This window comes from Acipenser ruthenus, chromosome 7, assembly GCF_902713425.1.
Source record: "Acipenser ruthenus chromosome 7, fAciRut3.2 maternal haplotype, whole genome shotgun sequence".
Lineage (NCBI taxonomy): Eukaryota > Metazoa > Chordata > Actinopteri > Acipenseriformes > Acipenseridae > Acipenser > Acipenser ruthenus.
Window position 1 is genome coordinate 29221472 of NC_081195.1, and position 23256 is coordinate 29244727.

The 23256-nt window shown below is 39.7% G+C and overlaps 1 long non-coding RNA gene and 1 other non-coding gene across 7 annotated transcripts in view; both read left to right on the forward strand.

The window, feature by feature from the left end:
* Nucleotides 1-21580, forward strand: part of LOC131737603 (uncharacterized) — a 41994-nt gene extending 20414 nt beyond the window's left edge. For 2 of the 6 annotated variants that reach the window (XR_009329258.1, XR_009329259.1), the window contains exons 2-5: nucleotides 8491-8564; nucleotides 10898-19752; nucleotides 20206-20395; nucleotides 20666-21580. This is a non-coding gene — a long non-coding RNA (uncharacterized LOC131737603). Of the gene's footprint in view, nucleotides 1-927; nucleotides 1727-8490; nucleotides 8565-10897; nucleotides 19753-20205; nucleotides 20396-20665 lie in introns of those variants that run through there. The other 4 variants (XR_009329261.1, XR_009329262.1, XR_009329257.1 and 1 more) reach the window with 4 other exon arrangements.
* trnar-ucu (transfer RNA arginine (anticodon UCU)) lies at nucleotides 6757-6847 on the forward strand. The gene is given in 2 exon segments: nucleotides 6757-6793; nucleotides 6812-6847. It is a non-coding gene; the product is annotated as a tRNA-Arg (tRNA).
* Nucleotides 21581-23256: the final 1676 nt, after the last annotated feature.

Here is a 23256-nt window from a genome sequence, read left to right on the forward strand (position 1 = left end):
AAACAATGTATTAATATGGACTATCACATTTCCTTATAGCTGTATGTTCTGTTTATCTTGCCGTGGTTGGGAAGGGCTGCGCAGCCTGTCACGGAAGTCCTTTACCATCAATTCAGATGAAAATGGTCTGAAATTTGTGACCCTGTCATTAAACGAGCAAACCAAAAAACCATAAATACATCAATAAGATTGACCTTGAAAGTTCTCGTGGTTATATGTTTGTGCAGCCCAGTGATTATATGTGCCTTGTCAACAGTTTTAAAAAATATTTAATCAAGTGTACATTAGATGCCAAATCATTCTACCTCAGAAAAAATCCAGAATACAAATCAATTTGATATTCCCACGAAATGACTTGTGTTAATTACCTTGGAACCATGGTGTCTCGCATTTCAGAGAAAGTTGGGCTTCAGTTTCAGTGCGTTACTGTGGCAACCGCCACACAATGTGCTGCAAGAAGCGTAGCACCTGCGCATTCTTAAGTGAATGCCAGTATGCCTGGCCAGGCAATCTAGTTATTCCATGACAGCGTTTTTAATTAGCTCCTTAATATTTCGCCATACATACGTGTATATATAATCTATACCCTTGCCTGGTTTAAAAATAAACTCTTGGGGCAATTATTGTTTTAGTTCGTGTGCTGGGTACATTTGTTTATATTTGGGTTAAAACGCTATGGTCCTAGACTAATTCCTTTTAGGTATTTTGGCCATTACTGTTTTCCGTAATTGGGGGCGGAGCTTCCTTTGCTTAAAAGCTCTACACCAATAGGGTATAAAAAAGGGTTTTGAAAGTCTGTTTGAGAGAGAAAAATACGGAGTTATGAGAGAGAGAGAGAGAGAGAGAGGAGAGAGAGAGAGAGAGAGAGAGAGAGAGAGAGAGAGAGAGAGAGAGAGAGAGAGAGAGAGAGAGAGAGAGAGAGAGAGAGAGAGAGAGAGAGAGAGAGAGAGAGAGAGAGAGAGAGAGAGAGAACTTACAGGCAACCTGTTCAAACGACAGAAAAAACGAGGTATCTGTGTATATCATGCTGCTAGTCGGTGTTATGTCAAACAACCGTGTTTTGGTTTTTACCAGTTTCTATAGCGGGTTCGACTAATACTAGTGCAATAGCTATTATCACACGCTGCTCAGTGCTCGTTGGGCAATACTTCCGTGTTGGGTCCTATTTTTCTTCCAGTTGGTTTGATTTATATCTTTACTTTGATACTTTACTGCTTTTACGGGACAACGGAACGAGAGAAGATATTCAATCAAATGGCGACTCCCAACATTGTATGAACTGGAGGACTTGCACACGGATTCATCATAACCGGGTGAGATCGATCCTTTTCTATTTTTTGCTGCAGTTTGGATTACAAATATTTTTTGAATGGCCATTCGGGTTTTTGTTTGGAGAGCGTTCTTTTGGGATTGCTGGATTGTTGTTCTTTTTCTAGAACTTTATTGGTTTGTTTTTGTTTGTTTGTTTTGTTACTTTCTGGGTGCGTTTTAATTTCAAGCCCGGGACTGAAACTTTTAAGTACTCATACACTTGGATACAAGTATTGCAACTGTGTGGGCCATAGAATGAACAGCCACCTATCCTGTTTAAAATTTACTCCCTTGGTTCTCGTGAAATCCTTGTTTTTTGCTGTACTGATTTACCTGCTGGGACTGTAGTATTGAATGTTTTATGCTCGGTGCTAGTATACACTTATGGCCTAGGTGTTTGGTTATTGCACACTAGGTAAGTTTGTTACAATACGAACCACTCAGTCGGCAGCTCTGTTGTCCACATACTATCCAATGCTGGTTTACAGTCTCTGGAAATTATGTCAGTTACTGGCCATTGGTGTGAAAATGGCCTCAGAAATTATTGGTCAGCTTCTCTGAAAGACCGCAAAACCTGGAGTAGGATCCCTTCTAACAAAGTCTCCACACATGGTTTCATGCGAGGAAGCCCTGCCCTCAACATCGGTCCCAAGTGCCAGTGCAGCGCTTGGCTGTTCAGTGAATCCTCACTCAGATGTGGGAAATCAATGTGCTTTTAATTCCCAAATGCCATGTCATCTCAAAATGTTTACTATACATGGCAATGTTGAATGTAATGTTTATGGCAAATCCAAGTTAAACATTATATATATATATATATATATATATATATATATATATATATATATATATATATATATATATATATATATATATATATATATATATATATATATATATATATATTAAAATCAAAGTCGTTGGACTATTTTCTTCTCAGTGGAAGGATACACAATACATTTTTTTTTTTTACTTCAAAAAGTTGGTTTGTAAAATTATTTTTAAAAAGTGTAGCCATTTTATAAATGAAATACCACACTCCAGAGTGTATGGTAAGACAATTATTACTGCACTTCTTGGGTGGTTGAAGTCACTCGGCCTGCGTCCTTGTGCCTCAGAATGCACCCAAGGAGTGCAGCAATAATGGTCTTACCGCACACCCTGTCGTGGGTTATTTCTTACTTATTTTACTCTCCATTTCTGTATTGTATTCAATGGCATACCTTTCTGTATTGTTGTCAATGGCAATACCTTTCTCCATTGTAGTCAACAGCAATGCTGCTTCGTCATTTGTTGTAGTGTTGTGTCCCTTGTGACATCATTAGAGAGCTGCCACATGTGATAATCAGTCTGATCATTTTTAAATTATAAAATATAATTGTAACATAATATTGTAAACTGACTCGCACCACTCACGGTTCTAGTCCCTTTAAAATCACGACCCAACACACAGAAATTGGAGGTTCAGCGCTTACGCGGACTTAAAACAAACAAAAACAAAAAACACAAAATAAACACCTAGCTCCTCAGCGAGCACTAAATAAAACAGGAATTCTAAACTAGCACCGGACAGCTAGGCTGTTTACCGGCTGAAAAACAAACACAGTTTAGCAAAGGTTTCACACACTAACTTTGAGGACTTACGACACACCGGACTTGACTGCTTCAGGAACAGGGCACACACCTTCCTGCTTCCTTCTTCCAAGCAGCCAACACCTGCTCCCTTTTTATACCCTGCACCTGGTTCTAATTTAATAAGCACCAGGTGCAGGGGATAAAACAATTAACAAATTAAATTAAACAATAAGGTAATACAATCAAACAATAAACCAAATACAATTAAATTAAACAAATGTGCATTCCGCACATGTTTTTTCTTCAGGGAGGCTTTAACCCCCTCCCTGCTGTCTTACTAATATATATATATATATATATATATATATATATATATATATATATATATATATATATATATATATATATATATATATATATATAAATATAAATATAAATATATATATATAAATATATAAATATAAATATATATATATAAATATATATATAAATATATATATATAAATATAAATATAATATATGATGATGTGTATGTACCAGACAGTAATTTGGAGGCTTTAGGACCATGGGGGGTAGCCACACACTGTGTTGAAACAAATGTAACAAGTGTTTAATTGTATAATTAATCGGCAAATGCTGATCAGGTGGAAGTGATCAGGTCGGGGTTAAAAATGGGTTTAGTTTGTGTGTTCGAAAAAGAGGGTTGAAGTGGTGAAATAAGCGTGTTGGACAAAAGGTTTTGCGGGTAACAAAATAAAGGTACGGCTATCCTTGACAACGAAGTTCTGGACGGTGATTTGGCTGAGGTGATTCTGGGAATTAGTTTAAACAGGGGAACAGGCTTACCCTGCCCTGCATTAGTTAGCCTTTCTGTTTCTCAGTTTAGTTGGCGCCTGAAGAAAGGCTAGGTTTTGTTTTGTGTGTTTTTGTTTGAACAGTTTGCTAAATAAACGTACGCCACGGCGTTTAAAGAGCACTACCCTTGTTTCGTGTATAATTAAAGTGACAAACACCTGTTGGAAAGAACAAAGTACATCACATTATATATATATATATATATATAATATATATAGTAAGATAGCGGGTTGGGTGAGACAGCAGGGAGGGAGTGTTAAAACCTCCCTGCGAGAGAATGTACCTTTGTTTGTTTGTTTGCTGTATTGTTTCATTTAATTTGTTAATTGTGTTATTGTTTAATTTAATTTTTTGGTAATTGTTTTATTATGTTATCCCCTGCACCCGGGGGTGATTAAAAATGAGAACCGGGTGCAGGGTATTTAAGACGTGTAGCCAGGCTGCACGGGGCTGCTGAGTAGAAGGAGGCAGAAGTGAGGTGCTCTGCTTCCGAGCAGTCCGGCGAAGTAAGTGCGGTGTTGAACCCGTGTGGTTTTTGTGTTCGGTGTCAGGCTTAGCCGTCCTGCAAGTTAGCCAGGGAAATACCTGTTTAGTAAGCGCTCCAAACGGAGTTAGGTTTTGTTTTGTATTTTGTTTATTTTTGTGTTTTTTAAAATATAGCGCAACCGCGTTTAAAAAAAAAACTCCATTTCTGACGTGTTGGGTCTATTTTTAAAGGGGCAACGAACCCAAGTGGGTCCAGTCTTTTACTATATATATATGTATATATATATATATATACAGTGCCTTGCAAAAGTATTCAGACCCCTGACCAATTCTCTCATATTACTGAATTACAAATGGTACATTGAAATTTCGTTCTGTTTGTTATTTTATTTTAAAACACTGAAACTCAAAATGAACCCTCCTCTGGAGCAGCAGTTGATTCTCGTAGCTCATCAATCTGGCGGTGCTGTAATAAAACCCTGCATTTATACGATGTTATATGAAGGTGCACATAGCGCAACTTTGACTTCATTATATATAGTATTATTATTATTTTTGGTTAAAAAAAAAAAGATGGAACTTAATCAATTTCATGCAATCAAATACAAAAGTTTAACCTTTGCACTGGGAGGCGTGGCTACAGGGGTGCTAAGAAAAATGTTAAGGTAGCTATAGCCCCCCAAGCTGTCCAAGAGGCTATGGTGCAATGGATATCGTGTTAGACTTCTAGTTAAATACTGAGAAGTGATTTAAAGGTTGTTTACCCACAGCCCGGCTAGCTCAGTCGGTAGAGCATGAGACTCTTAATCTCGTGGGTTCGAGCCCCATCTTGGGTGCAAACTTTTGCTTCATTTTTAATGTGAGCTCTTTCTATACCACCTTTGCTGATGAAGGACTCATTCAGCATACCTGCCAACAACTGAGCCCTGCAAGTTCTCGATTTGTGCTTTCTCTTCATATCGGGTGCCTGCACTACACTCTACATTTTATTACAGAATATCGCTAACTTGCAATGGTTGGACCTCGTGGCACAACGGTAGTGCATCTGCCTCTAGGTCAGAAGGCTGTGTTCAAATCACGTCGCGGTCAGTCTATTATGTTCTTCAGCGTGTCTGGATTTCAGTGTGTTGAAAAAAGAAAACCTATGCGCGTGCTAGACAGCAGGAAAACCCTGGCCCGCTTGCTTCTGTTAAACATAAGCAGCTCAATGTGGTGTTTTAATTGTCTTTACAAACGCAATTGAAAAGATATAAATCAATAAGAAAGTGTATACTTACGCAATACTGATACGTCACAGTGTAGGCATTTGCAGCCAGAGTGGAGAAAGCAAAGCGTACAGAACACCATCCAACAGAATTCAAAACAGAAGTGTTCCCTGACCAGGAATCGGACCCGGGCCTGTTGTAAAAAAAAAAAAAAGAAACATACATATATATTATATGTATATTGTTAGATATGGAAGGACAAGAGAAAAACTTCTGTTGCAAGTATGAAGATTTATTCTAATGAACATAACCCCTGGTTAGGCTCAACACCAGAGAAGACAAAAAAACAAAACATAACAAAAAATAGCGATTCAATAAAATTACATCAGATAATCGATAGAGTTGATCTTAAATGTTAAATCTAGCAATGCTTTAAATCTAATACATTCAGTTGTTCTTCAAAGAATTGCAATGAGTCCTCTGTCGAGTTAGACTCATCCCTGCAGATTAGTCATTTTGCTAAGCTGATATAATATAGTCCAACCATTTCCCCGACTGAACTAGACCCAGAATCAACGCAGTGAATCAACCCTGTAGATTGACCATTTTGTTAAGCTGATATAATATAGTACATTCATTTCCCTGACTGAACTGGACCCATCAACGCAGTGAATCAACCCTGTGGATTGACCAAAGAACCAAGGTTTCCACCTTGTGTTATATACAGTACCATTCCCAAACCACTCCCAAGCAATCACGATCACCAAATATGTTCAGAATACTCGATTTGAAATAGATTTCACATCAGCTGTTGTCCTTTCTAAATAGATCTCTAAATATCTGTTTTACCATATTAGGATTTATCTGATCAATACAATGAACACATTCCGATCCCTGACCTGTTCCGAGGTCACTTTGCTTATTTCTGGCACATAGCCACTTGTTATTGTCTTGTCATGTGGTTCAACATCACTTAAAAGGTAGTAAAAAATCTTCAAGATTCAACTATCTTTCAATCATAAATGCACTTGAACCATTTTTCAGAAGTTTGCGTCCTTTGCAAACATGATATTTCAGACCGTGTATTCCTCTCAGGTCTTTTCAGTGTATAACTTGTTTGACCATTACAATCCAAATATGTATAAAACAATTATAATTATCCAATTCCAAATGTGTCAAACAGGGCCAAATCCTAACCACTAGACCACCAGGGAAGTTAAGAGGGGCCCTGCGCGTCACGCTAGAAATGCATGTTAGCTGTCACGTGAAACGACTAGTCAGTTTGCAGGACCAGTCAGCACTAGGGTGATACTTTCACACGTGAGGCTCTGTGGCGCAATGGATAGCACATTGGACTTCTAGTCAGACACTGAGAGGGGATTCAAAGGTTGTGGGTTCGAGTCCCACCGGAATCATGTTTTGGGGCTGCTGTAGGAATTAAAAGCATTTGTTGTTTTAAAGAACACCTATGGACAAATTGATAGCTTAAAAGCATGGTTCCACCGAGATTTGAACTTGAATCACTGGATTCAGAGTCCAGAGTGCTAACCTTTACACCATGGAATGACAGCGATGTCCTGCGGGGCGCATGGCTCATCGATCCTGCTGCTTCAAAGTGTCGAATCTTCCTGCTGACCCATAAAGCGCTTTTTTGGTAACAAAATATGACTTGTATTAACATTACATTGTGTCTATGTGGTGTGCATGGCTTAACCCTCCCCTCTCCCACTCTCACAAAGGTGATGTATACGTTTGTGAACCAGAAGCTTACACATTACATTATTCATGATTACATTATGCATTATTACATTATTCAGTAAACTGTGTGTGCAACATAATGTAAACATTAAGTTTGCACAAGTTAATGAATTGCACAAACATTGTAGGTCATCAGGTTTACAAATTGTGAACTTTAGGTTTTGTACAGTTTGCACAGCAGTGTAGTATGTAAACTTCAAGTAACCACAGTTCTAACCACCTGTAGTTACTGGCAAACTGAAAGTTTACTAGGATTTCCATATCAATCTTTACATTCTAAACATCTAGGCCTATATTTTCCACTGTGTGCAAATTGCAGGCAAATTGCCCATGCCATAGTAAATGTATGATGGAAAATCAAGCCCCTAGTGTTCATAATGGTTGGCCAGGAAATGTAAACTAATATTTTTATCTGGTGTGTATACGTTTTCTGCAAACCATAGGGGACCTGAAGTGGTAGAAGTGGGTTGCAAGCTAATATTCTGTCATACAAACATAACTACACAGTTCCTTTTTGTTGTCACTGAATTAATTTAATTAGTTTTGCAGAAAAATGAAGACAAACTGATTGAGCAGTAAATTTTATTTTAATGTTTTCAAAATGAATAAAAACGTAATTCTTATTAATTAATTTCTTAGCAGACACCCTTATCCAGAGCAACTTACAACTGTATCAAGTTCTCTTTTTTTACATACAATCACCCATTTATACAGTTGGGTTTTTCCTGGTGCAATCTAGGTAAAGTACCTTGCTCAAGGGTACAGCAGCAGTGTCCCTCACCTGGGATTGAACCCACGACCCTCCGGTCAAGAGCCCTAACCACTACTCCACACAGCTGCCCTAATTGCAACATAAATGTATTCCTTTTACTAAAAAAAACCATGTTATTAAAATACAATGTGTAAGTAAAGAAAGTAAAACTGTAAAGTTGTTTTACAGCTTCCAAGCCAGCAATACAATGAGCAAGGAACGGAGCACACAGCAACAGGTTTTTTTTAAACTTGTCAGGCAGTCAATTGGTTAAAGGAGGAAGAATATTTTTCAGTGTTTAAAATCTATTGTCACAGGGATGATGCCTGTCAAGTATTCACCTAAACCATTTTTTAAGAGAAGCAGTTATAAAGGTCAGAAAGCTATCTTGATGAATGAAGAAACACCATTTATAAAAAAAAACAAAAAACTGAACTGCACTGACACAGGGATGATGCTTGTCAAGTTTGGAGTTAAACATAGAAATAGTTTTTCAACAAATGCAGTTTTAAATTAAAATGTATGTCAAGTGACCATTTTGTTTTACAGACCATTTTGCCATTTGAATTCTACTGTCCCAAGATGATGCTTACCAGACATTCTGGCTTGGAAGCCTAATAAATGTAAGTACTCAAATGCTGAATGCTGAAGAATGAAAAGATTCACAGCATAATAAATGGGTGAGAACAAGATAACAATGAAATCAAATTAAGGCTTAAACCAAATCAAAACTTTGATCCACCCTCAATCCCAAATGACACATTTCAGGTGTGAGCTATGATCCAGTTAAATTCAGGAGGAAGTTCTGGGCACTGTTACCGAATATGACCCAATTTTTCTGGGCATTTGTTTGTGTCTTTTTAGCTTTGTGCAGTATTCTTTATCAAGAAGTTTCTTAGCCTCTTTGAATGCGTTAGACTCCCATCGCCTTGGCCTTATGACCTTAACAGGAATCTTCTCTCCAGGACCAAAGGGGTCATCCTCTTCTCCAGACAAACTTAATCAAAGCATTTCAACTATTGATCCGGCAAATTAATACAATTTGTCTCACACTATGTGGAATATTAGGAATAGTCCTTGATACATTCAGCAAAACTTTAAAGATCTACATCAACAATTTTACAACTATAAATCTAATTTGTTTACTTCATAACATTTTACCTCATAATTTGACTAAACTGTTTGAATTAAAATCAGACAAATAAAACTATATTCTTATCTTTTCAAAAGTCAATCACAGTTTCACTAACACATTTTCTTCATTGCAGCTATATATGGTACACCACTTGCATCTCTTTTTCCCTTTCACCTCCGTGCCTCAAGCTGTCTTCTGCTCCAAATGCTTGCTTTGTTTTGCCTTCTCTTTATGGACTTCCAGTAGGTTTTCATTGCAGATAGAAAGTAGGAATGTATATTTACAATGTATATTTACATATGCATTTAGTATTTTTCAAAACATATGTAGACAGTAAATTTAATCTACATGTATTGACAATTATGCAATTCCACAATGATGCCTCTGTGTTACTGTTGAACTTAATCATTTTTATTAAGTTTTAACCGACTAAGTTTTAAAAAAAACATCAGATTATGTTTCAACATGTTGAATAACAAAAAGGAAAATGGGGTATAAGTGGAAAAAGGTGGAGTGAGCCCTGTTATTAATGATCACATTTAACAATACCTTCAGTGGACTCAAAAGGGCATTATGGGGGTTCCAGTCCAGGAATTTTGATTACAATAAAAAGCGAAAGCATTAAGGAAAAGCAACACGTTGCCTTAATAATTAGTACAACGCTCATTAAGAGCACTTAATTTTGGATTAACTATAAAAAATGTTACCTCACTAAACTAATATGACAAAACGTTACTAAACAGTTACCATTAATTTCATAATCCCTGATTTTCTGAGTGAGGTTTATATTCTTTTGACCTAAAATACTTTTTAAAAAAAAAAAAAAAAAAAAAAAAACATAATTTTAGACCTACTGAATTGAACAGTGAAGCGCAATGTAAATTGGCTAGTGTGCTTGTGATTCTGCAATTTCACAACAATCATTTTATTTCAGATTCAATACAAATCAAAGTATACAATATATTTGCAGACATAGGTATTGGCACCCTGTATAGTTAATTCAAAAGAAAAATCAATTTGTATTACACTTAATAAATTATGGAATAACATTAATTCAGATAAGGGGTGCCAACACATACGTTTGAACAAAGAAGACTACGCGGTGATCTGATTCAAACATTCAAAATCCTAAAAGGTATAGTAGACCCAGGGGACTTTTTTGACCTGAAAAAAGAAACAAGGACCAGGGGTCACAAATGGAGATTAGATAAAGGGGCATTCAGAACAGAAAATAGGAGGCACTTTTTTTACACAGAGAATATAATGTTGTTGAAGCTGACACCATGGGATCCTTCAAGAAACTGCTTGATGAGATTCTGGGATCAATAAGCTACTAACAACCAAACGAACAAGATGGGCTGTATGGCCTCCTCCTTTCTTATGTTCTTATGTTCTTATGTTTGCAACTGTATGCATAGTGAAAGAAAAATAAATCTCTTAGCAATGCTTATATAGTAAGTATGGTTTACAACTGTTAAGAACAAATCTGCATCACTGTCCAAAATGTGCAGAAATATAGATCACTTACATTTGGAAATCCAGATGCTGTACATGTTAGTTATGAGAAAAAAAATAAATCCTAGTGTCAGGTGATCACAATGATAACGCTTAAATATTATTTTAAAATACTGCTAAAATTTCTGTAAAAAACACTCTTCATTGTGTTCCAGGGATCCAGACATTCATTATCTGTGGTATAGTGATTATAAGCTCCATGTACAAGATTCTGAGAGAAACAAAATTCAAAAGCAGAAGCAGTATTAGCTTATTATTAGAATTAATCCATCCATCCATTATCATTAACCGCTTAATCCTTTACAGGGTTGCGGTGAGATGGAGCCTAACCCAGCAGACACAGGGCACAAGGCAGGACTACACCCTGGACAGGACGCCAGTCCATTGCAGGCCACCTCACTCACTCGGCAATTTAAAGTGACCAATCAACCTGAACAGCATGGCTTTAAACTGTGAGAGAAAACACACACAAACATGGGGAGAACATGCAAACTCCACACAGACCCCCTAGACAAGATTTGAACCTAGGACCCTGGCACTGTGAGGCAGCAGCACTAACCACCGTGCCGCCCCGTACAGAAAACCCTCCAGCAGAATACAAGCAAAATTAAAAACAGAAGTGTTCCCTGACTGGGAATCAATCGCTAACCACTACGCCACCGTGCCGCCCTGTTAGTATTAATATTTTAATATTTGATAAACCCTGCAAGTCATCTTGGATAAAAGCATCTGACAAATACATGTATTGCTGCTATGATAGAAGAATTGCAGGAAGGATGGATGCCAGGATTTCATCTGAAGTCAAACAAATTGGTGTCTGTCACAACATTTCACCTTGCACTGTTGCTGATAGCTTGTGATATTTCAACTTGCCAAAACTTGTGTGGGTTTCTGGGTCATGGAGCAAACCGTGGATGTTCCAAATGCTGGAAAGTTTTTCTGGACAGACTGGTAAGAAAGACTACAGTGGTTTTACTAAAGATGAATGGCCTGAAAGGACACAGCACTCACATGAAGTGGGTTGAAGAAATATTGAATGCAACAATTGTGGCAGATGAAGAATTTTTGGAAAGACAGTATGGTGTGAGATATTAAGCATTGTTAGAACTTCCTTATATAGACATAGTAAAAATGCATATAGTTGACCCAATGCACAATTTATTCCTTGGAACAGCCAAACGTGTCATGGACATTTGAAACTGCAGATCAATGGAAAAATTGGACGATATTGTTTTAAATACCTTGCTTCAAAAGAGTGCTTCCAAATGTGCATTTGAATGTTTGGAGATTGTTTAACAAATATTATCCCCTCCCACTAACTCAACACGACACGACCATCATGACAGTAAAAATAGACCTAATGAAGCGTTCTTACCTTTTATATAAGTTAGTGATCAGTATCAAATATCAGGACTTTCTTCCTATGCATCGGGACGCATTTGCTAGGAAATCGGGATTGTCCCGACCATATAGGGACTGTTGGCACGTATGACAAATACGTAATTTAAAAATGTTACATATTTAACATTATTTTGCATTTCAGGAGGTGTTCTTGTTTTGGGAAGCACTACTGTATGGACAGCAGGTATACGAGCGATTTTCCAAATGTTAAAGTTTCAGTCATGGAAAAAATTGAGCTCCCTGCTGCGATGGTTCACATCAATCACATGATGTACTTGGAAAGTGTTGCTTATACAGTATTATTAGTATTATGTGCTTTGTTTCATTTATTTTTACATACAGTACTTTGTATAATTAGGACAGAAAACGAACAGGAGACTGGTTCTCATCATGCATGTGTTTCAATTACAAGTTTGGGAAGAAACAGTACATTAATTGGTTAAAAACTAAAGAGTTAACGTCTTTGCTAAACCGTGGTAAATACGTGTAGTTCAATACCAGCCAAGATAGCTATTGTAAGAGAGAGAGATCATACAGTATATGTAGGCTACTGTAGAGCAGCATGATTTTAAAAATGGTACATTCCTGTAGTGCAACAACCATGTAAGTCATAACGAGCAATCATATCTACCATGGCATACGTTTTTCATTTCTGTATTTGTCCTATCAAGAGGATTTGACAGGGTCCTTTTTTAACATAGTACAAATCTTATCCCTTAGTAATACTATAATGATTTCCATTACACGAGAGTAGATGTTAAAACTTCATGTTGATTTGAACTCGGCTCTCGCCAAGATAAGCACCAACTAAGACATAGCTTTACAGTAAACTAATGTGATCCATGTGTGTCACCATCCATTTGCGCTTCCTTCCATATAATGATGTAGATATCCTTCTGTCTGGTGTTGATGGCTGAAGTGTAATGCTGGCACCAGGGATCAGCTTATTTGCCTCCCTGGCGCATCAGCAAACACAACAGCCGCGATGCTGGCTCCAGGGATCAACCCCAGTGCGGTCTCCCCAGCACATCAGCATGACAACCATCAGGATTGAGCTAAGTAGGGTACATCTCTGGGGTCTTCAAGTGGGCACCTTCCATCCTCTGTTTCATCAACTAGCCCACGACACCTCAAGAGGGCTCGACGGTGATTCTGGTGTCCCAGCATCACCCCCCTCCGTCCCCCACTCAACTCGGCCCAGTTTACTTACCCGTACATCAGCGTTTCTTTCTTTCTATTGTGCTTGAGATCCCCAGCCAGAATCTTTCCGTCTCAACCACAGCCAGTTGCTGCTCCTCTCTGCTGCTTCAGATAAGTTCTTCACTGTGCGACGCAACTCTTGGCCACTGAATCCGACGTCTCTGAGAAACCGGGTTGTAGAGTGTGCCACAAATCCTTGATAACCCACTTCCACTGGGTAAACCCGGACTCTCCATCCTCGCTGTTCCGCTTCAGTGGCTAGTTGAGCATACCGCAGTTTCTTCCTGTCATACGCCTCATCTACAGCATCCTCCCATGGCACTGTTAACTCTACCAGGTGAACAAGGCGTGCTGATCCAGACCACAAGACAATATCTGGTCAAAGGTTAGTGGTGGCAAACTCAGGTAGAAGAATAAGTCGTTGACCAACATCTGGCAGCATTTTCCAGTCTCTAGCAGCTTCCAGTTGTCCTGAGCGAGGATTGGTTTTAACACCTTTTCTTGGTGGTTGCTCTCCTGGGCGGAGGAATATTGTCTTTTGTGTGTAATGTTTTGATGGAACAGGTGTCAACTTATTGGTCATGTTACACTTGTCTTCCAATGCTAAGGCCAAACATCGCAGCACCTGGTCATGGCGCCAAGTAAACCGCCGTTGGCTAAGAGCCACCTTACATCGTGTCAAAATGTGCCTTAATGTTGCAGGTGATGAACACAAAGGACATGAGGGATCCTCTCCTACCTAGAGGTTTAGGTTCTGTGGTGATGGGAGAACATCATATGTTGACCTGATGAGGAAACTGATCTTGCTCTGTTCCGTTGACCATAGGTCTTGCCAGCCAATCTTGCATTGTTCCACACTCTCCCATCTCATCCATTCTCCCTGCTTATCCTGGGAAATGGCCTTTATACAACTTACCCTCTCCTCCTGCTTTTGCACCTCGTTTACTACCATCTTCCTCCATTGAGCTGGGGCTGCCTTGTGCCGTGTAGGAGGAGCTGAACTGAGACCAAGACCCCCTCTTCCATGCTGAATTTGCCCCATGATATCACCAATTCGAAGGGCAGCCTTTGCATCCTCCACAGCTTTCTTTGCCACCCACTTTCTTCCAGTTTTCAGCACAGGTGCTGCCTCCCTTACGCATTTGTCACGTGACTCTACTAATGTCATTTCCAGTCTGACCTTGGCGCACTTAAACTCCTCGGTTAGAGTGGATGCTGGTAGCTGCAGTATTCCTTTACCATAAAGTCCCACTTTACCGAGGCAGCGTGGAACTCCCAACCATTTCCTGATGTATGAACTGATTAAGGCTTCCAGCTTCTCTACTGTTGTCAAAGAAATCTCGTACACAGTCAGTGGCCACAGCAACCTCGGCAGTAGACCAAACTGAAAGCACCAGAGTTTTAGTTTGGTAAAGCGCTGCTGTCTATGATCTTCAACCCTTCCACTGCTTGTTGTCTAACTTCTCCCACATGAACTGTGTCCTTTAGATCCCCTTCGTACCATCTCCCAAGACTCTTCACTGGCTCCTCAGACACTGTTGGTATTGCCTCACCGTTAATGAAGAACGTCTACTACTTTACCTTTAATTATAGAGATGCTCCTTCATTTAGTGGGCTTGAATTGCATTCGTGCCCATTCAATGTTATTGGTAAATTTTCCCAATAACCGATTAGTGCAGGCTACTGTTGTAGTCATAGTTGTCATGTCATCCATGTATGCTCGAATTGGCAGTAGTCGCATTCCAGAAGCCAAGCGCTCTCCTCCCACTACCCATTTTGATGCCCTAATGATTACTTCTATTGCCATGGTAAAAGCCAGTGGAGACATGGTGCATCCTGCCATTATTCCAACTTCTAGGCATTGCCATGTAGTGCTGAATTCTGAAGTTGATAAACTAAATTGCAAATCTCAAGTAGGCTTTCACTAAATTTGTTATTGTCTTTGGTACGCTGAAAAAATCAAATGCTGCCCAAAGAAGTTCATGTGGCACTGAGTCATATGCATTAGCCAAATCCTGGAATGTCACATGGAGCTCCTTCCTCTCCTTTTTAGCTGATTGAATTTGTTGCCAGATCACATTGATGTATTCTAAGCATCCTGTGAAACCATGGAATGCCCGCTTTTGTATTGAAGTGCCAATGAAGCAGTTCTTTAATAGGTAAGTTGACAATTTCTGAGCAATAATGCTGAAGAAAATCTTGCCTTCTGCATTTAATAGGAAAATAGGGTGAAACTGGTGGTGATGAAGCCCTTGCTTTTTTCACAGCTTGCTCTACTTCTTTCCACTTAGGTGCACAGTCCTCCATTTGGTATTCTGGTGGAATGATAGGTGGGATGGCTGAAGGAATTGACATAGGCTCCTGCCTTTTTGAATCTGTATGTGTTTCCTCCAAATATCTCTCCAGCTCAACCTTAGATGCTTTTAGTGTGCCATTCTTCTCACTGGTGAATAACTTTACAAATTTGAATGGGTCTTTTATAAAAGTTAGTTCTCGTACGCTCCTTTTAGTAGCGTTTCCGTAGGCGCTCAGCTCTGCGCAATGTTGCAAGCTTATCTTTTATGACCCTTTTAAAGATTGAGTCCCTCCTTCTGACTTTGTTCTGCTTTTTTCCATTGCTTCCTCAGCTGTTTCCTTTTTCTAAGCGTTCAATCTCCTGCTGCCGTCTAGACTTTCCAGGAATAGTTTGTACTTTTTTCCTTCCTTTTTTCAACTCCAAACCTCTCGCTTCCATATGCGTAGATGTCCCCAAATTTATCCAGCTCTTTTTCAACTGTTCCACTTAACCTTTCCAATGCAAAGCAGAGATCTGTGTTTACTGTGTCTGTAGCAGGGTGATTGCCCTGCACGTGTGTTTAGTGTTGGTATAATTTTTATGGGGAAATGGGTTTATTGTGTGTTTTGGAGTTGATTTGTTTTATTACATTTATTGTTTACAGACGGGCGCTCGATTTAGACTTGCTGCCTGCTAGGCTTGGTTGAGGGGAAGGGCAGCAAGTGATTGGCTGTGCTGGACCTCAATCGGCAGGTGGGCGGGTCTTGACAGAGTGCCCATCAGTTCAAAAACATCCGCGGGATATGGTTCGAGGCGACTGTAACGCCTTGCCAGAGGGGCGCGGCGTATACTCGGGAGGAGAGGGTCCGCTCTGCAGGAACGACAGCTACGCAACCTTGAGACTGCAAGCGGTGCTTGTGAAGGCAATTCCCAGCCAAGGCCGTATGAAGCAGCAGGAGTCATTGTATGAATACCGGCTCATGAGTAGGTTAGTTAGGGGATTGTGATCAGGGTTTCCCCTGGGTTTCACTAGTGACTAATACTTTCTAAAAACATTAGTCACTCCAGATATTCAGTAGTCACTACTGGCGCACAGCTCAAGTCTTCAAGGGTGTTATGAATCCTGTTTTTATTTTATACCTTAAATCACTGTATTGACCAAAACAATTATTTAATTAAACCATTTTAATAATGCTCTACAGTTTAAATACATTGGTAATTTACAGTTGTAAAGTTTTAGAATATTAAAACTCAAGAACCAGATTTATTTGCCCTGAAAAGCTACATACAGACACAGAATGCATTATGAATTACTTATAACATATATGTCTTTTTACAATAAAGAAAAAAGTGCTAGAATATTGTATACAACCCATGGAAACAGAGTTCTGCAATAAGGCTGAAACTTTGCTGCTTGTTTTCTTTTTCTTTTTTCTGACGCTTGTGAGCTTTGTTTGTACTTTTTTTTTTTTTCTGGTGTTCCAAATTCAAGTCTTCATTTTCTACAACTTGTTGTTCTGTTTGTTCTATTTCACTCTTGCTGTGGCCGCGCTGAAAAAACGAGTGGATTTTCTTCTGCGACATTTTACAGTATTGGCCAACAGTTTTGTTTAATTCGCGCGCACAAGTTTACTGCGATCATGTATTTATATTGATGATAGTTATAGAAAAGAAGGCAAAGAAAAGTTCACTATCCACGCATCTCTACAGCTCACCTCAATATGAAAACATATTACTGCACTGTAAACCCGAATAGTTAAACTCATTGAATAAATTAAGTATTGGAAACACAAAAGGTATAAAATAGTAGTACTGACACAAACGTTTTGGGTTCCCTTAACTTGCAACTCAGTTTTGATTTTGTAGCAATTATGTTTTTGATTCAAATTAACTATATGTGGGATTTTATGTAAAGAGAACTTCTGATATTAGATTTGCTGACACACAAATCTTTTCAGTTTGAGTTTATTAACGTGTGACGTCACAAACGTCATTGGCACGGTCGAGAAAAATCATCTAAAACATGGCTGGTCTTCCTGGAGTTCGACTAATATTGTAGGTTAACTAAACGTTTAATCTCTTCTGTCTGCGGCGGTGGAGAAATTGTATACGGTAAACTTTCGAATCACTATCAAGTCTGTATCGTTTGTTATAATTTTACAAATTTAACAGTTCATTTCTGCTCAGCTGTCAGCCCGCTAAATCAGCTTACTAGCCGGAAAGCTAGTTAGCTATCACAGTTGAGTTGAGAATGAATTGAATAAGTACCAGGATAGTTGTGTTGTGATGCAGATGCTAAAAATCTAAAATATTTCAGTTTTTATTTTAAACTAATCTGTTTGAAATTTACGAAAGGCAATTTTCAAATGCAGGCTAGCCAATTGAGTGTATTTTTTGCATGACGTTGGACAAACGCATCGGTGCGATTGGCTGGTTTGCCTGTGTCTCACTGCAATCCTGGACACTTGTTTTCCACACTTGACGAGCAGTGTACCCCCGGATAAGGTCTCGGTGAGTACGAATGTTGATTGCATTAGCTTCTCAACCGACTAATGATTCAATGATGTAAGCACTGTTTACATATATTTGCTATGTTTTAGATGCCTTCAGCTTTGTCAAGAGCAGTATCTATCACGATCTGAATTCTGTGCATACCTATGCTAACACGTTAAATGTCTAGCTATCTAACGCAACTAACTGGCAGCTTTCTAACATGTCTTCAGCTTTGGACTATGTAACGTTTACCAGGCCCACCGAGAGGGAAATTTTCCCCGGGGCCCAACGCCGGATTCCAGCCTTGCTGAAGCACCCCCAGATCATCACCGATCCTCCACCACATTTCACAGTGGGTGCGAGACACTGTGGCTTGTAGGCCTCTCCAGGTCTCCGTCTAACCATTAGACGACCAGGTGTTGGGCAAAGCTGAAAATTGGACTCATCTGGGGGTGCTTCAGCAAGGCTGGAATCGGGCAGATTTGTCTTTGTGAAGGATGCATGAATCAAGCCAAGTACAAGGTTGTCCTGGAAGAAAACTTGCTTCCTTCTGCTCTGACAATGTTCCCCAACTCTGAGGATTGGTTTTTCCAGCAGGACAATGCTCCATGCCACACAGCCAGGTCAATCAAGGTGTGGATGGAGGACACCAGATCAAGACCCTGTCATGGCCAGCCCAATCTCCAGACCTGAACCCCATTGAAAACCTCTGGAATGTGATCAAGAGGAAGAGGGATGGTCACAAGCCATCAAACAAAGTCGAGCTGCTTGAATTTTTGCGCCAGGAGTGGCAAAGTCACCCAACATCAATGTGAAAGACTGGTGGAGAGCATGCCAAGACGCATGAAAGCTGTGCTTGAAAATCAGGGTTATTCCACCAAATATTGATTTCTGAACTCTTCCTAAGTTAAAACATTAGTATTGTGGTGTTTAAAAATGAATATGAACTTATTTTCTTTGCATTGTTCGAGGTCTGACAACACTGCATCTTTTATTAATGTAGTTTATGCTAAAAACGTATGTTATTTGATGTTAAGTAAGCTTCAGATTAATGACTATTATACACGCGGTAGCGAGACATACCAGTCCTTCCCCGGGGCCCATGACGGCTCTCGGCGGCCCTGTCGTTTACTTATCAACCTGGGTAGCTAGCAAAATAATTCAAGCTTCCATTCATTTCAAATAGGTTGCATGTAGCTATGGAAGCCATTCCTGCTAGCCTGTTAACTTTAGTAGCTAGCTAGCCTGGAAAAAGCCAGAAGAAACTTGTAATGTCGGATGGCCATGCACGTTTTTGATGAAATCGCATGGTGGCACCAGGTGCACAAAATGGTGGGTTATAGTAGACCAGGTGGCTATGACAAGATAGGTCTAACGTTAGCAGCCTTTAACATGGTGTAGCTGAGTATTTTGCTCCATGATAATTATCAAGTAAAGGTATTTTGTTTTTTGTTTTGAAACTGTTGGGGAGGGACAGAGGTAAGGCGGTGACATTGATATTTTGCCATGTTTCTTTGACATTTTTTAATCTCAATTACTCTGAGTGTCAATGTTACAATCTATTGCAGGTCAATTTAGCCATTGAGCTCTGATTAAATTGGCTTTGAATAAAAATGCATAGTTGACCAAGTACTTAAGGTTTCAAATTATTTGTCATGTTTCAAAATGAGGAATTAAGACATCAATTCATTTTTGCTAATGAGATCTCTATTTCTCTCTACAGGCTTGACCTGAAGGATGCTGGTTCTCATCTAGCTAGCCTAGGCCCTATACTATATCCCAGAAGTGAAAGGTACACTTTGCAAAAACACATTGGATTACATTTGTGATAAACATGTTTATCTTTACCATGTAGGGTAACAACATTTGTTATGCTTCTGGGTTGCTGATGGAATGGAATGGCTTGGAATTGTAAGTTGTGTGCGGCCATACTTCACTCCAGGACAGAGTTGCTAAAACACTATCGCCTGCAACATAGTCACTATTCAAGAGTCAGTCCACTTCCGTGTCTCTACAATGATTGTGTTTGTACATTTCATTCATTCAATGGACTCAAAACTCATCTATCATGATACCACACTGTGCACGCTAGTAACACAATCTACAGTACATCTAAAGTCACTGTTAATAGCACTCACTGTGCTACTGGAATGTTTCTATCTGTTGGAGTGAATGGCAGTCTGCCTCAATTCTGCAACATTGCTCAGATCTATCTTGTGAATTACAATGTTTCCTTTCTCTGTAGTCACTTTGAGTCATGGTATGTTGAACATCTGCATTCCTACGAGCTGTCACTTACACAAGGGAGCCTGTCTGTCCACCTGCTATCTGAACTCAACGACACTGTCACGTTTGCTGCTTGCACCGTTGATGGCCGGCTGCTGTTGACCCCCAAGAGATACATTTTACTGAGCGAGTGCTGAGTTAATCTTGAAGTGAGTAATCTGTTGGTTCATTAGTGATACAACTTTTTTTAAAAACATATTTTTTCCCTAAGGTGATACTTGTGCCTAGATCAGCTGTGTTTCTAAAGTGAAGGAGTTGTTCTTGTACTTTTGCTGACACATTGTCTTTTACAAGTCGGTGTAATTGTAAAATTACTTTGGTTTGAGCTCATTATGTAACTACCTTATTATTGCCTCATTGATAAGGTTATGTTTTGATATTGGGTATGCAAACTGTTGAAACTGTTTATCCTACCACAGAAATATGGCAGCCGTATCCTCTCAAGCCTTGAAACTTCGTGTCATTGTTGAAGCTGACAGTATAAGGAAGATTAAACTTGACACCCTCCCCGAGTCTGTTGATGACCTGAAAAGCATTTTGAAGGACAAGCTCAAGTTGGATGCAGACTTTAGCTTGCAGTACGAAGACCCTGATTTTGATGGTACACTTATCTCCCTAGTGGACATTGACGAGTTGCCACAGAAAGCTACACTGAAACTTTTCATGGCAGAGGTGGAAACAGTTCTACAGACACAGAGTTGCTGTCAGATGTGTCCTCTCCAGAGCGACTTAGTAGATGGCTGCCAGGTATTTTTCCCCATGCCCACGTTTGCTTATGAGGTAGAATTGAAGCTCAGAGAAGGTAACACTGTCTTTGAAAGAAACAGAAAGTGTCTTCAGTTATCTAGAGATCAAAAGCATGACATCCTAGAGAAACTTGCAGCTACTATTTAGTTTCAAAGCAGCTGAAGCACTTGTTTCCAAACACCCCTGCCTGAAAGAGCTTGGATCTGAGACTGGCTGGTATGGACGGAAGAACAGCATAAAATACAAATTGGGTAACTACAGAACCAAGTTGAGGAGACCAGGATGTCAAGAGGTCAGTATAAACGCAGGAAAAAGAAGCAGAAGTAATCCAGAGATTGAACCATCGCACTCAGAGACCCAAGCGTGCTGAAGTGAACTTTTTGCCTGACTTCCCCAAAGGACAGGACATGGCAAGTCTTGAAAGACAGAGGCTGGAGATAATCCAAGCAGTTCAGAAGACTGAGAAAACCCTACCCCTCATCGATAGGATGATGCAGACGACATTTGTCCTGCGGCGGCAGGAGGTAGTCACCAACAGACCACCTGTGAGATATCCTTGAGCGATAGCCGGCTCTACATTTGGAGTCGCAGGTAAAATTGCACAGCTTTGTTTTTTCAGCAATATTTTGTTTTTCCATATAATTTTAATTAAATAACTTGTCTTGAATACTGTCACTTGTCTGTCGTTTCTGTGTGTAGGTGTATGCAGAGTTCCAACGGATCACAAACCAGAACTTGCCGAACATCTTTTATGAAGAGCTTGACCGCCACACTCTTCGCTTGATGACCTTATACCGACAGAGGGCATCAGAGACAGGAAAGACATCTGATGCTTTGGCTGACATTCTGAGGATTCATGATCTACAGGTAAGATGGTCAATGCATATGTCATTAGGTCACTGCATATCTAAAGATGGGAATCAGACCTGGTTCAAAGTAAATCAAGCATAATCTATTTGACTCGGGTCTGGTTGGAATACTTTGTTACATTGTTATCACTTTAGTGATCTGAGGGTTCATGTACTGGTGCTTGTGTGATGCATGATGTATCCATTCTAACTATTCACAAGATTTGTGTGCCAGGTAGACAAGTATGATCCAATATGAAGGTCAACCCTAAGCCCTCCTGCCCTGTGCACTTTGGAGATCTGAAAAGATGTGACAGGTGTAGGCAATATGCTAGCAGCTCCATAGAGACCTCTGATAGGCTAGTTGGAATGTATGGCATATTGCTGTCACCTGCCAAATCTTGTCAGATCTCCAGAGTGCATAGGGCGTGAGGGCTTGGGCTTGATGTTGAGATCAGATCTATGTCTCAAAATGGATTTGGGATTATTACCTCTTCAGGACCAACATGATGTCCACACAAGGCGTACCACTGTGCTCCATGCCCTTCCTGTGTTGCTGCGCAAGAAGGTCTCAGGATTTTAAGACATGCAGGGTTAGTTTTTTGCCCCTCTGGTGTGTGTGTGTGTGTGTTGATTGTGCGCATTTCAAATTCAACATTATATCAATCTGTGGTTGTTATACAGTAAGTTTTTAAAGCTATTTCAGTCACTGAAGTCTTAACCTTGGTCTTCTAAATGCTACTTTTCCTGTCATTTGTGCATTTCAGGTGGAGGATTCTGATGAGCCAGATGTTGGTGATGCACCAGTCGCCATCCTTGCAGTGGTCAGTGATGACGCTGAAAAGCCGGTCCACTTCAACCCAATCAAGATTTCCATTGTCCTGGAGAGTGAAGTCATGGTGACCAACCTACCCAGACTGGCTGACGCTTTCCTGGTAATGTTCGGTCTGATCTATGCTCTACATCTGAGTTATCCAAAAGAACTGGCCAACACTTTTGAGTTCGTTCAGAAAATCCTGCTGGGTCTAGAAGATGGGACACTTAAGCGAAGACTGCAGGCTTTGAAGAATGACTTGCTGATACATGTGTAGTGATTGACCAAAGACACGATCCGCCTGGGTTCTGGTGGATGCATTATTTTTATACTGTGGAAGACATTTTGAGTTTGCAGCCAGTGTATGAGTTTCATTTCTCTTATTTTCTTGTGATCTTAGTTAGGATACTGAAAGAGCTGTTATGGTAGCTGGAATACAGAACAAATCGAGTTTTTGTTTTCTAACAGGGAAAGGCCACAGAAGGGTTTTACTTTAGTCATATGGCCTAAGGCAGGTGAGTGGAAGGTGAAGGTGACGTAACAGAATTGTTGTAATACAGTTGTGGGCAGCACCTATGAGCCCAGCTTTAGTTTGTTGATA